The 12,090-nt window shown below is 45.5% G+C and overlaps 1 protein-coding gene across 3 annotated transcripts in view; it reads left to right on the forward strand.

Moving 5' to 3' along the window:
• PDE4B (phosphodiesterase 4B) overlaps window positions 1-12,090 on the forward strand; it is a gene marked incomplete at its 5' end in the record, with an annotated part of 202,857 nt that overhangs the window by 161,702 nt on the left and 29,065 nt on the right. The gene's annotated exons all lie outside the window — the stretch shown is intronic.

Genomic DNA, 12,090 nt, shown 5'->3' on the forward strand with positions numbered 1-12,090 from the left:
CAGTTTTCCTCGCTCGTTAGCATTTCAGATTAAACCTTTAGGCTTATCTTCAGATCAGAAATTACCTCTCTGGGAAGCTTCATATGCTTCTATTAGTTACCTTAAGGTGTTCTTAGTGTTTACGCCTCATTTTTGCACCTCATTGTCATGCAAAAGGTGCAGTGTTAACTTTGCTTTGGGAATCTTGATCTTTAATCTTTATACCATAGCATTTTTAAAGTTGAGGTTTACACAGCTGTTTTAGAGTGCATGTGTATCTTACACATGTAAACACATAAAATAAATCTGAGAGAACTATTTTAGTTTAATTCAGGACCCCGAGTTTTCATTAGTCCTTTCCAAGTGGCTTCCAATGCTCCATCTCAATTGACAAGAGATCTTAGTATTATTTATTCTGCAGGCATGAAGATTAATGATGAAACGTCTTCTGCACTCTGCTGCAATGCCTGCTGAAGCTCTGGTCCTTCTCCGAGCAACGTTTGGTAAATCCAGTTCTTTGCAAGGCAATACTTGAGTAGCGTCCTTCCCCCATTTTCTTCATTCTTTCTCAGTCTGTTTTTAAGGTGTATGTGGGGATATTGCAGGCTCTCCCGTCAGCAGTCCGAGAAAAACTACAGCTGTACCCCCGAACCGACTCCTCCTTCAGTTCAGAGCTTCAGCTTCTTGTGCCCAGCTGGGCACTACACCCAGGCTGATCTGCTGAGATTATCCCAGGCGGGTGTCTCGGCTGTTGGTTGCCTCTTCCATGCCATCATCCTCTCCTAGAAGGAGCAATGCTCTTGGTACTCTCGTTACCCTGCTGCCCAACCCAGGGGACCTGGGACACTGATATTAGAGGACTAACTCTAATGATAAGTGCTACTTGTGGGTACCTGCAGTTGTTGCCACAAAGCCTGGCAAAATTGAGTGACTTCTCCAGCTCCCGCGATAACAAACCGCAATCGCCCTACTCTGGACTAATTGGTAAGCAATTGCCTAGTTGCTGCTAACAGTCAGTGGTCTGATCAGTGAGTTGCCAGCCCCTGTGGGTCCTTGGTGACCTAATTCTCATGACCTGGCTGGTGATCCACCCCAACCAGCTTGCACACCAGTACTGGTGGGTATAATCAGGACTTTTGCAGGTTTGTCCAGTTCTGCTTTAACTGGTTTCATCAGGGCTTGGTTCTTGCTCCAGGCTGACCTCTTGGTATGTTCCTTGAAATGTTTAATTTTTGCCTCGAAACGTTGGCTGGGCCCCCATGACTGATGTCCTGCCGTTCACCTTGGGGTGGGTCTCAGGAATCAGGATCAAAGCTTGGGGGGACGGGCTGCCCAGACCAGGGCTCTGCAAAAGCTCTTCTGTTTGCTGCCGAGGGCTTCCATTTACTGCTTGATCTCAAGACTCCATCATTGTCATAAGATTAATGTCACCTTACTTCAGCCACCTAAAAATTATAGACCAGTCTTTAGTGGCTGGATTTTGAAGAAAACGCATTGCGAGCTCGGGAGCAAACCATCCTGTTGTGCAGGAAGGTCAGGAATTTCAGCAGAAGCCAACTTAGTGAAGCAAGGAGCTTCTTAAGGACTCAAAGTGCAAAAAGAGAGCAACCAAAGAGTGAAAAGGACTGGTAACAAGGGAGAGATGTAAAAGCACTGTTTGGGCGTGTGGGGTGAAGTTGGGCTGACCAAAGGCTGATGGAGCTGTGACTAGCGAGGGGACTACAACATGAGCATGGAGTGGGGAAAGAAAGTTCAGAAAAAACGTTAATCTATGGGGGAAACAGCCTAGTGACAACTGGTACACGAAAGGCCAAAGTACTTGGTGCCTTTTTTGTCTCAGTCTTCACAGACAAAGTCTTCGCCCAGGCCCCAGCACTCCTCAGCCTGCTTGGGAAGGAGAGGGATGGAGGGCAATGAAGGAGCAGCAGGTTAGGGGCAACCTAGAGGAGGTGGATGTGTTCAAGTTCACAGCATTGGACAGGATTCAGGCTGGAAAAACTGGCTGATGGGAATGTAAGGTCAATGTGTGTCATCCATGAAAAATTGTGGTGCTTGGGAAGGTCTAGCACAACAGGAAAAAGGTCCATCTTTGAGAAAGACGAAGGGGACCTGGGGAACTATGAACTAGTCAGACTTCTCAGTCACCAGAGAGGTCACTGAGGGTGTCCACTGGAGTCTGTTTCCAAACGCGCAAAGGACAAGAAAGTAAATCGGGAATGGTAGACACAGATTTGCCAAGGGCAAATTGTGCTTGAAAGCCTCAACCTCCTTCTCTAAGGACTAAGGGGGTGGCCTGACTGTGGGGACATGGAGGGCCATGGGTGGGTGTACGTGCTGCAGTGAGCACTTTGGCACCGTTTCCCACAGCATTCTCGGGTGGAAGCTAAGGCGGCATTGGCCAGACAGACGGACTGTTGACCAGGTTAGATACTGCTGGACCACCGGGCTCTAAGGGTGGTAATGAAGGCTGCATGTCCAGTTGGTGGCTGATGACAGGAAGGGTGTGGGGTATCTAACAGTGCCCTACAGCTACTTCAGCATCAGGCTGATGTTGGTGATTAGCTGGGGATAGTCCTGCTGTGGGTGGGAGGCTGGAGCAGGTGACCTCTGGGGGTCCCTTCCAGCCAGTTTCTGTGACTGCGGTAGAGAGGTGCCTTCTGTAGTCGACAGACACCTCTGGGGGTGATTCAGCCCATCGCAGCAGTCGTGCTGAGAATAGACCAGGATCACCCCTTGGAGGTCCCAGCCACTTTCCACTGACTGTGCGGGGAGCTTAGGTGATTAACTTTTAGGTGGCTAAAGATAGCTCAGATGAGCCCCCCTCCCGTGACATTTCTCCAGGCTAATATTACTGCTTATCGGCATTGCTCAAATTACATTGCAGCTGGCTCAGTGATCGGGCGGTGAGCGCGTTGGCTGTTGTCTCAGAAACATCACTGCTACTATGGCAGTTGAGTGACTAGCAGACATCTCCTGCGCTTCGCGTCGTGGCCGAGTCACGCTGCAGGCATTCCTCTTGTCGCTGGAAGCCTCCACTTCGGTGGTTAAATGAGCTGTGGCTTCTTCCTTCTTGGGATGACTGCAGCATGAGGATGTGAAGCAGTTTGGTTTTTTGCCGTTCCCTACAGGCAGGAGGTTTTTCTTTCTCCCTTTCGTATTGCTTTCCGTGGTCCCCATGCCTTCACTTGGTGAGGGATCTCTGCTTACTCTCTGGAGTCTTCCAGTTTGAACCTGGATGTGTCCCCGATGTTCTTGGCGGGTGCTGTTTTAATCACAGCCTTGGCGTCTTCAGCAATTTTGGAGCCGTTTTTCTAGGCGCTGAGTTTTCCCAGCAGCCTTTCTGGGCAGCTGAAATGGTGTGTCCCAGAAAGGACCTGTCTTTAATTAGGGAACATATAATGCCAGACTCCTCAGCACTGTGACAGGAGTTCATTTATTCTGCTCTTTGTTGTTTTGGGGGAAAAAAAAAAAAAAAAAGAAAAAGAGAAATGCCCCCCAAAATCTTGGCTTTATTTTGCCTGAGGTTGTAGCGCATGTCAAAAACTTTCATCAACAATTTCAGTATCACAAGCGTTATTCCTGGCAGCAGCATCTCGCTCATTTCCTGGCGTTTTTCGCAATTAGCAGTAGAAAGCTTTCACTTCATTTTTTTGTCTCTATCTTCCTCTATCATCTCTGAATAGAGACTCCATTGTTTCTGCTGCTTTTGAGCCTGTGTTAAGATTTTGTCTGTGTTTCCCCCACAGCTGGATCTCCTCCAGTGCCACCTCTTCAGTGTACCTCTCTAGCAGTGGCTTTGCCAGTTAATCCCATCGTCTCTCTGCAGGGGTTTCTCTACTCTGCCCTCTCTTAGCACATCTCATGTATTAGCGCTGGGTAACAGAAAAATCCACGTTTCTGAAATAGCTTTTTGCTAAAAGCGTTACTTCGAGACACGCTGCTCTCTGTTCATTTGCATGCAGTGCCCGTGCCCACGCCGTCTGCAGCCTGCCCATCTCCCGCTGAGCTCCGGCACCCGCTGGCCCTGCTCCTGGTCTCTCCCGGTGCCCAGCGCGGCGGCATCATGCCGGGGAGCAAACAAAAAGCTCTTACTCCCACCTCTCTTAGGCGCCGGAGGGAGGCTGCGGGATAGCTGCAGGTGTGAGAAATGTGAGAGGGGACAGCTAGAGTTACTGGTTGAACTGGAGTCCCAAAAATACGATCGGGAGTGGGGAGAAGGGCAGGATCGTCCATTTGTTCGAGGAGTTGCTCAAGAGTGTACTGGCTCCACCTGTTCCACAGGTGCTGGGGCTTTGTGTCTTTCTTAGCACATCTGCACTTATCTTTGCAAAAGATATAATTACTTTCATTGCATACAATGAAATGTTGGGGAGGGGGGGAAGTGCATCTCAGTACTCTTGTCGTTCCCATGATTTTTAGATTACTCTGTAATTCCTGCCCCACGGTCCAGCGGACTGGGAGTACGCAAGTGTCCATAGACCTACAAGAGAGAACCTGTTTGTGCGCTGGCAGCGTTGCCGGCACGTGTGGTGTTGGGTAGTTCCGCTGGGTACATCTTGCATTTGAATTGTGCCTTCTTTAAGGTACACATCTAGCTTTTGTGCTTGAAAAAAAGTTGGAAATGTGGTCCATAGACTCCCTGAATACTGGAAAACATACAGGGCGTCTATAAAAGAAACGTGTAATTACAGGATACAGGGGGTTTTGGTGCCTGCAGTTTGTAAGATAGTGCTATCAGACTTGGACATTTTCATTACAGATTTTAAATAAATCACTGCAGTTGTGCTCTATGCCTTTGATTTTGTTTCCCATGAATTTTCAAACCCATCTACAGAACAATTTTCTCAAATATATTTGCTGAATCTGTTAGAACAATAGCTTAATTCAAGGAAATAGCTCTCTGCTCATGGGTAGTCATGAATGCACTAACAGGATACATTAAAACAAATAAATTATTTGGTGTCAGTTATTCACTCGGCATTGTCAAGGATAAATATGTAAACATGTCCGCACAATCTGTAAGCAACCACAGATATATTAGGGAAGGCAAAGGGTAAATGGCTCACAGCCTGCACAAGTCCCTCTTCTATCAAGTTTTGGCATGCTGTTTGTTGATAAACCTGTTTGACTGAACATGCTCCGTGCTCCCGGGTTTTAGAGTGATGCCAGACACTGGCTAGCAATTTTTGCAGGGCATGTAACGAATCTTGCTTTCTGAAGTTAAAATAGCCATATTCTTTTGTTGAAGGGAACTAGAGGTATCAATTTTGGTGATCTGGATCTACGTGACTTTTATCTAAGCCATGACCCCACAAGTACTTTGTTAAATCGTGGAGGCCACCGGCCACCCGCCACCCGCCACCGGCCACCGGCCACCCGCCACCCTCCCTTCTCCCTTCTCCCTTCTCCTTCTCTTCTTTTTCTCTCCTTTAACCTGCATCAGGACTTAAAATCAAACGAGTCTCAGCTGAAGCACAGATGAGTTCAGCTGGTGGATCAGTCTTTTGTGGGTCAGATGGCATGTGAGGATCCCAGAGAGGGCTTCTGCCAGCTTGCTTAGATATAAACTCTTAGTCATTAGTAGTCAAGGACTGAGAAATGTAAACGAAGCCTTCAGTAAACATTTATGATATCTATACTGCTCACGAAATAATAATCTGTCATACACATGATTAACTAGAGGATCTTCCTTGTCGTCTTAATCTTTTTTGTCATCTATAATAATGACAACAATTATAATAATCTATAATAAATACAGTATGTTGTATAATTAAAAATGAATTGTCTTCAAGTCCTTTGATGAATTCTAAGTGATAAAGACTCATAATGTATATTGTTAGTTTTTAAGAAATGTCTGTATCTGAATGCACTTTCTTTTTTTTTACTTTGTAAATTATTTTAAATATCTGTAAATAGGCAAAATATTCAAATGTGCCTAAAGCCTCTGCGACAGGGGCTGTGTCCTATGGATTCACACTGAGAAGTACATACATTTTAAAATTGCGCCCTTAATGTTATTTTCAAGGTAGGAGACTGGGAGCGTGCTTTCAAACATTTCCTAAGGCAGAGTTTTCAGTGCCTGCAAGAGGTTTCATGCACCAGGATAAACATTTACATATTCCCATACAAGGACATGAGGACTCCAAAAGCCCCAGCTCACCTAAGAGCTGAAGTGGAGCTCCACCAAATCTACTCATTATTGACCGTTTGTTTCCCTGTCACTAGTGGGAGTTAGGAAGCATTTTTTTCTGTAACACATTTTAATCTTCAGTGCCTTAAGAGTGTTTGTCTGCTTCAGGTTTTGTTGAATTTTATCAGTTTGTTAAACATTCGGGGAACACTCCAGCGCCTGCCTATTGCCACGTTGTAAAGACTGGATTTGGGAACAGATCCAGTGTTAAAGCCTTTCCAAGGCAAAAGTGAGCAACGGCTCTTATTAATTTTACTTTTAAATGAATGGATTTCACCCCAAGCCTGAATTGTTGTTGAGGTAAGGTTAAGATAGACCGATAATATTTTTTATTAAATCGACTGGAATCATGGGAAAATGGGCACTTTGGCGACCTCAGTGGCTGTCCCTCGAGTCTCGGATGAATTGCTGCTCCGAAGGCAGGCTGGAGCTGAGCGCAGAGTGCTTGTGGGAAGGACGGCCTCAAACGTTGAAGAAGTTTATAATTATAAATAGCTGCAATTTATTGCAGCCAGGATGCAATTAAAAGTAAATAACCCAGAAGATGTCTTGCTGGCACTGTAAACAAGTGGCTTTGCATGTGGAATAGGATATACTGTGTTAAAGTTGGGAAGACTGCTATGACCTGCAATGCCTTGCTTTTTAGCCTTCATTGGAAATGTTTCTCCTTGAATTTTTCTGCAGCTCTTTTTGATAGGGCCTTTTAGGGGTTTTCTCAGTCTTAAAGTCTATGTGCCTAAGGTTTACGAGCAAAGTTACAATCCATTAGCAGTAACTATTTCTTTGCAGAATTAGGAATTAAGTCTTTACCAGTACAGTCAGTCCATAATTTGATCTTTAAGAGTTGAGGAGAGCTGAGTTTGTAAAGACGTCTGCAAATATTTGTATTCAGCGTTTCTCGCCTGCCAAATTGGACAATCTGTTTGCAAGATAGAAACCCGTTAGTAATATTAGCCTGCTAGATCATGGAAAACTTAGTTATTTGGCACCCGCGATATTTTACTGAGCAAAGAGGAGAACTGCAACTCCTCTCCAACTTTTATAACTCACCTGTTTGGGATCTGGTATTTTGGCCACTCTTAAAACTTTTTAGCCTTTACACTTTCTGCCAGAAGCAATGTATTTATTTAAGAGGGCCTAGGGTGACAAGAGAGAATCAGGAGGGAATCAGGAGAGAGAAAATCTCACTTTGAATTTTGGCATTTGGATCCAGTTTCAAAACGTTTCCTAACTTGCTTCATCTGCTGTGTCAGCTGAGAGCAAAGCCACCATTCAGTCCTGCAGCTTGGGGACTGGGGTCTCTGCCCCACCGTCCCTCCTTGCTGCCTCGTGGGGCTCCGTGCGTTTGGACAACAGGATGGGGACGGCGAGTTTGTGGGTTAAGAGAGGAACCAGACAGCACGGCTGCAGCGGCAGATAACATTGGCCTCGTGCTCAGAGACATCCCAGCCAGCGGCAAGGGCGAGCGCGGGGGCTTGCACACACGGCCGTGCTGCGGCGAGGGGCTGTAGCTCTGCGCTGCAGGGAAGCGTGGTACAGGCAGGGTTGGTGGGGTAGCATCGGGCAAGAGTTCGTCATATTAAGCCCTCTTCTCATCTGCCACACATCATAGGCCTTCTGATGAAGTGCATATGTGCCCTTATGCCGAACCACTCCCAGGAAGGACGACAATCTCCAAAACCTTTCACTTTTCAAGTATTCAAGAAGAAAAAAAAACTCAAGTCCATATTCATTAGCAGCCCTCACCATGAGAAAAAAAATAGCATGACCAAATCAGTAAATGGGAAAAAGCTTCTAAAAATGGTCTGCTAAGTCAATTCTCTAGTGAGAGATTCTATGATTCCATGTTCCATCAGATGAAAAATAAATAGATGGCAAAAAATACCAAAAATGCAGTTGTTGCAAAATACTGGCACATTTAAGTATGTTAGAGTGTCCTAAGTGGCAACGGAAAAATATTAGTGTGCTGCTTCTGGAGGCTCGGCCAGTCGGTCCTCTGATGGACTGGCAGCAAATCAGGTCTTGTGACAAAACCTCACCTCGGTTCCTGCTAAATTGCCGCCGGGATCAAAAGTTGCGCACGAACACCATGTAATATTTGAAGACTGAAACGAACTCCTTTCATTAATTAGTTTTTTATTCTGTCTCGGAAATGATTTCACATAGGGCACTAGAAAAAATGACGGAAATGCCGGTTATAATTTTACGGGTAAGGGCTTGGTTATGCAACACCCAAATATAAACTGAAACTTGATACAGTTGAGGACACGTCATATAGTGTTCCAGGAGGCCATATCCAGAAATCGTGGGACTGCTTCCGTAAGTGACCATGTGCATCAGCTGTATCAGGAAGGATATCGAAGTCTGTGAGTGGGGAAGGTTTACAACTGTTTCTGGCAGAGGGTGTTGCACTCCTGATGTCAGTGGGGCACTCGCTGTGGCTTCAGGGAAAGAACATGTCAGGTAGCATCTAAACTTCTGCTTGCTGTTTATTTGGATCCCGGCAGTGACACTAGATAGCACTCAGGCAGAGAATCCCGATGCACTTCATCTTTCTCCTCTGATACTTCTTTTTCTTCTCCCCCTGCTTTTTTAGGGTTCCTCTGTTCTCCCGCTTGCATTTTAACCCTACCATCAATTCCAGTCCCCTCCCGTGCCCCACACGGCCACCTCTGCAGAAGCAAACAGGCAGCAATGGCACAGAAGCATCCCGGGCTATCGAGAGTGCATGGTACTCCCGTGTGTCGTGCTATATCGAAGGCAGCACTGGCCATGCCATCTGCAGGGGCCGATGCTGCAGGACCCCTGAGCAGGGTGGAAGGTGGCGCAGTGCGTCATGACGGGAGGAGCTGCTCCTTCTCAGAGGGTCTGTGTTGGGTTCTGCTGTAAAGTGTGTTTTCCCTTATCAGTATCAAAATGTACTGTTAATTTTAAGATATTCAAATGTGATTAATGTGGTATATATCCATGAATGATGACTGTTAAGAAAGTTAGAAGATATGTTATTCGCTTTTAAGATCATTCCCACAGAAAGTTATTACATTCATAGAAGAGCAACTTCTAATTGGCTTTAAATCTGTTATTTTTGGATGACTGTGTGTTTTACAACATTTCCTTAGGGACTTGGAGTATGTGTTTTAATTTTACATGCTGTTTTTCAAAAACACCTGGTGCAAATTTAGGCTTATCTGTGGAATCGCAGCTAGTGCTTTCACAATTTATTTGTAAATAGTCACAACAAATTAACAAACGGGGAGTTAGCAGAGTTGCACGTACCCAGGGACAGCTGGTTTGATGTGAATTGGGGTTTCCAGGTTGATTGGTCTCAGACTGGGTCACTTAGAAAGTGGCTTAGGAGATGGTTACCGCGTTTCTAAGAAGGGTTGAGCTCGGGGTGTCTTCCTTCTGTTGAGGAGGATAGTGTCATTTCTTCTACTTGACTGTCTGACTTCTTGAAACTCGTAGGAATGTGGTATCTTTGACGTACTTACTGGGTAAGCAAATTAAGCTAAAACTCAGCAGAGGGTTCAGAAATGACTGCAGAAGGAGGGCAGAGAGGGTGGAGAAGCGGAAAGACATGCAGACACCTGGAAGGAGGCACACCACCAGAGCCTCGTTTCACAGGAATCGTTTACTTAAAAAAACAAAAACAAAAACGAGCGAAAACAAAAATAGGTTAGTCAAGACCAAAAGACACGGAAGAATTTAAGAAGAGCTGCCCAAGGATGCAGGCGGTGTGTCTCTCCCTGGGTCCGAAGACCCAGATGGAGGTGCGGGCAGCCCAGTGGAAACGCGCAGGCATAGTGTCAGACAAAGCAAGTTCTGAACTAAAGGTTAGCAGTGCTTTTATATGAAAACACACTTCTAGACTGGGCGCTAAACAACTTTTGAACAGTAGCAGAACTCACCTTTTTTTTTTTTTTTCCTTAAAATGATATTTAGCAAGAACTGTTTACTATCACTTTACTGTATCTTTACCATTGAAATGACTAGAGATACTTTAAGTGGCAGTTTTCAAAACATCTGCATTCAAATCGTTCATCTATTGTCCTCTAAATGTTTTTGTTGAAAAGGCCTAAGTAAGTGATAATGCCGTATTTTTACATGAGTAACCAGGCTTGGGCCTGAAGGCATCCCCACTGTTCACAGCCTGCCTTCAGGCAGCCTCACTGAACCCAAGCAGAAAGGCAGCTCACTGCTGTCAGACACCGGTGGGAAGGATGGATCATTTTGCACAACTGTCCAGATATACTCTGCTAAAAATTATGAAAAAAAAAAACCAAAACAAACAACATTTAGAATGCTTAAAACATTCATTGTATTTTTATCTTATCTTCTAAAAATTAAAAATAAAATTTAAAAAAATTTAGAGCTGGCAGCAGCCTAGTACCAAACCCTCTTGCTTTATACCTAAGCCCTGAAGTTTCCCAATTTGCATTGTTCTCCTTAATATATAATATCTTCCCTTCGTTTGTGTTTTTTTTGTTGTTGTTTTTTTTTTTTGGGGGGGGGGTATTGTTTGTTGGTTTTATAGGTTACACAAAACTCAGATTACAAAGGAAGGGAAGAGCCTGGACCCTTCCTCACTTCTGAGGAAAATAAGTCCTTTAATATCAAGTGCAGATTTCCGTTCTTGGTCTTGCCTTGCCCTGGTGGTTCTCTGGGAGGTGAAGACTTGACATGGAGTGATGGGGCATCGGGTCCTGCAGCCCCGACCCTGGGCAAGGCTGGAAATCCCCAAATGGCTTAAATTAGGGTCTGTAGTGCCACAGGGAGCCTATTCCACCTCCTGCTACAGGAACGCACACGTAGCTGGCGCCGTGGCTGTGGGCCGTGGTCCTGCTCACTGAGGAGTCGTAGAGCAGGGGAACGCGTTACAATAACACCGTGCGGTTCGTTATTTAAACATATGGTCAGCTCTGCTTTCGTTTGTCTGAGGAGATGATTTTTTCCTATGCCTAAAATCATGATTTAGCCTGTGTTAGTTTTATCAATGCAAACGTTTTCTATTACAAGGAATTTGAGCCCTTCCAGGTCAACTAATTTACATGATAAAGTAGTTGGTAGAGAATATGCATGTTAGAAAGGAAAATACGCCCAAGTTCTGTGTGTTTTGGCTATTTCCACCTGCTTTTTGATATATGTATCGCAGAAGTATGCAAGAATGAGATTACTTGCCATGTTTGGAGCTCTGCGAGCACAGAAAAAACATGAACTTTCAATGCCACAAAGATTCAAATTTGCTGAATCTTTGAAACGTGTCTGTGCCAAGCGCTCCCTGTGAGTTCATCGCTGAATTACTCTTCGGCGGGGTTTATTTTCTCCCATGTAACTTCAAACGTTGAACGTACAGTCTCTATACAGTACTTATTAATGAAGTTCATTGCCTTATGGACACGGTGAATGAAGAGGATCTATCCTTATGAAGGCAGATACTGGCCCGAGGTGCGGTTCCTTCACCGAGGACATGGGGGGCTGCGGGAGGCCACGGGGAGCACATGCCATGGGGTCCCAGCGAGCCTTTGATGGGGAGGGCAGTGGCATACAGATGTATGGGGCATATGAGTACACATATATATACAGCAGATACTTTGCTGAGTGTATATCACAGCAATCCTGACCTCTGATGTCACTGTTACCTGCTCAGCCAGTGCCATTAGAAATGCTGAATCCATTAACTTTGACAGATTTACGGGGTAAGCAGATGTCACTGGTATTATGAGAAGCAGTTACATTCATGGGGAGATTTTATGATTCACTGTATCCGCTTATGTAAACCTTAACTTCTGCGCCGCGAGCTGCTCAGGAGCACGTTGTCCTGCCGGCAGGGTCAAGGAGCAGAGCTCGGTGGGAGCAGGGAGCCAGGGGCTGGTGGGGTTGGGGTATCAGGCTGGCAAGGCTTGGGGTGCAGGGCTTGCTGG

The sequence above is a fragment of the Vanellus vanellus genome, assembly GCF_965231255.1.
Source record: "Vanellus vanellus genome assembly, chromosome: 5".
NCBI classification, from domain to species: Eukaryota; Metazoa; Chordata; class Aves; order Charadriiformes; family Charadriidae; genus Vanellus; species Vanellus vanellus.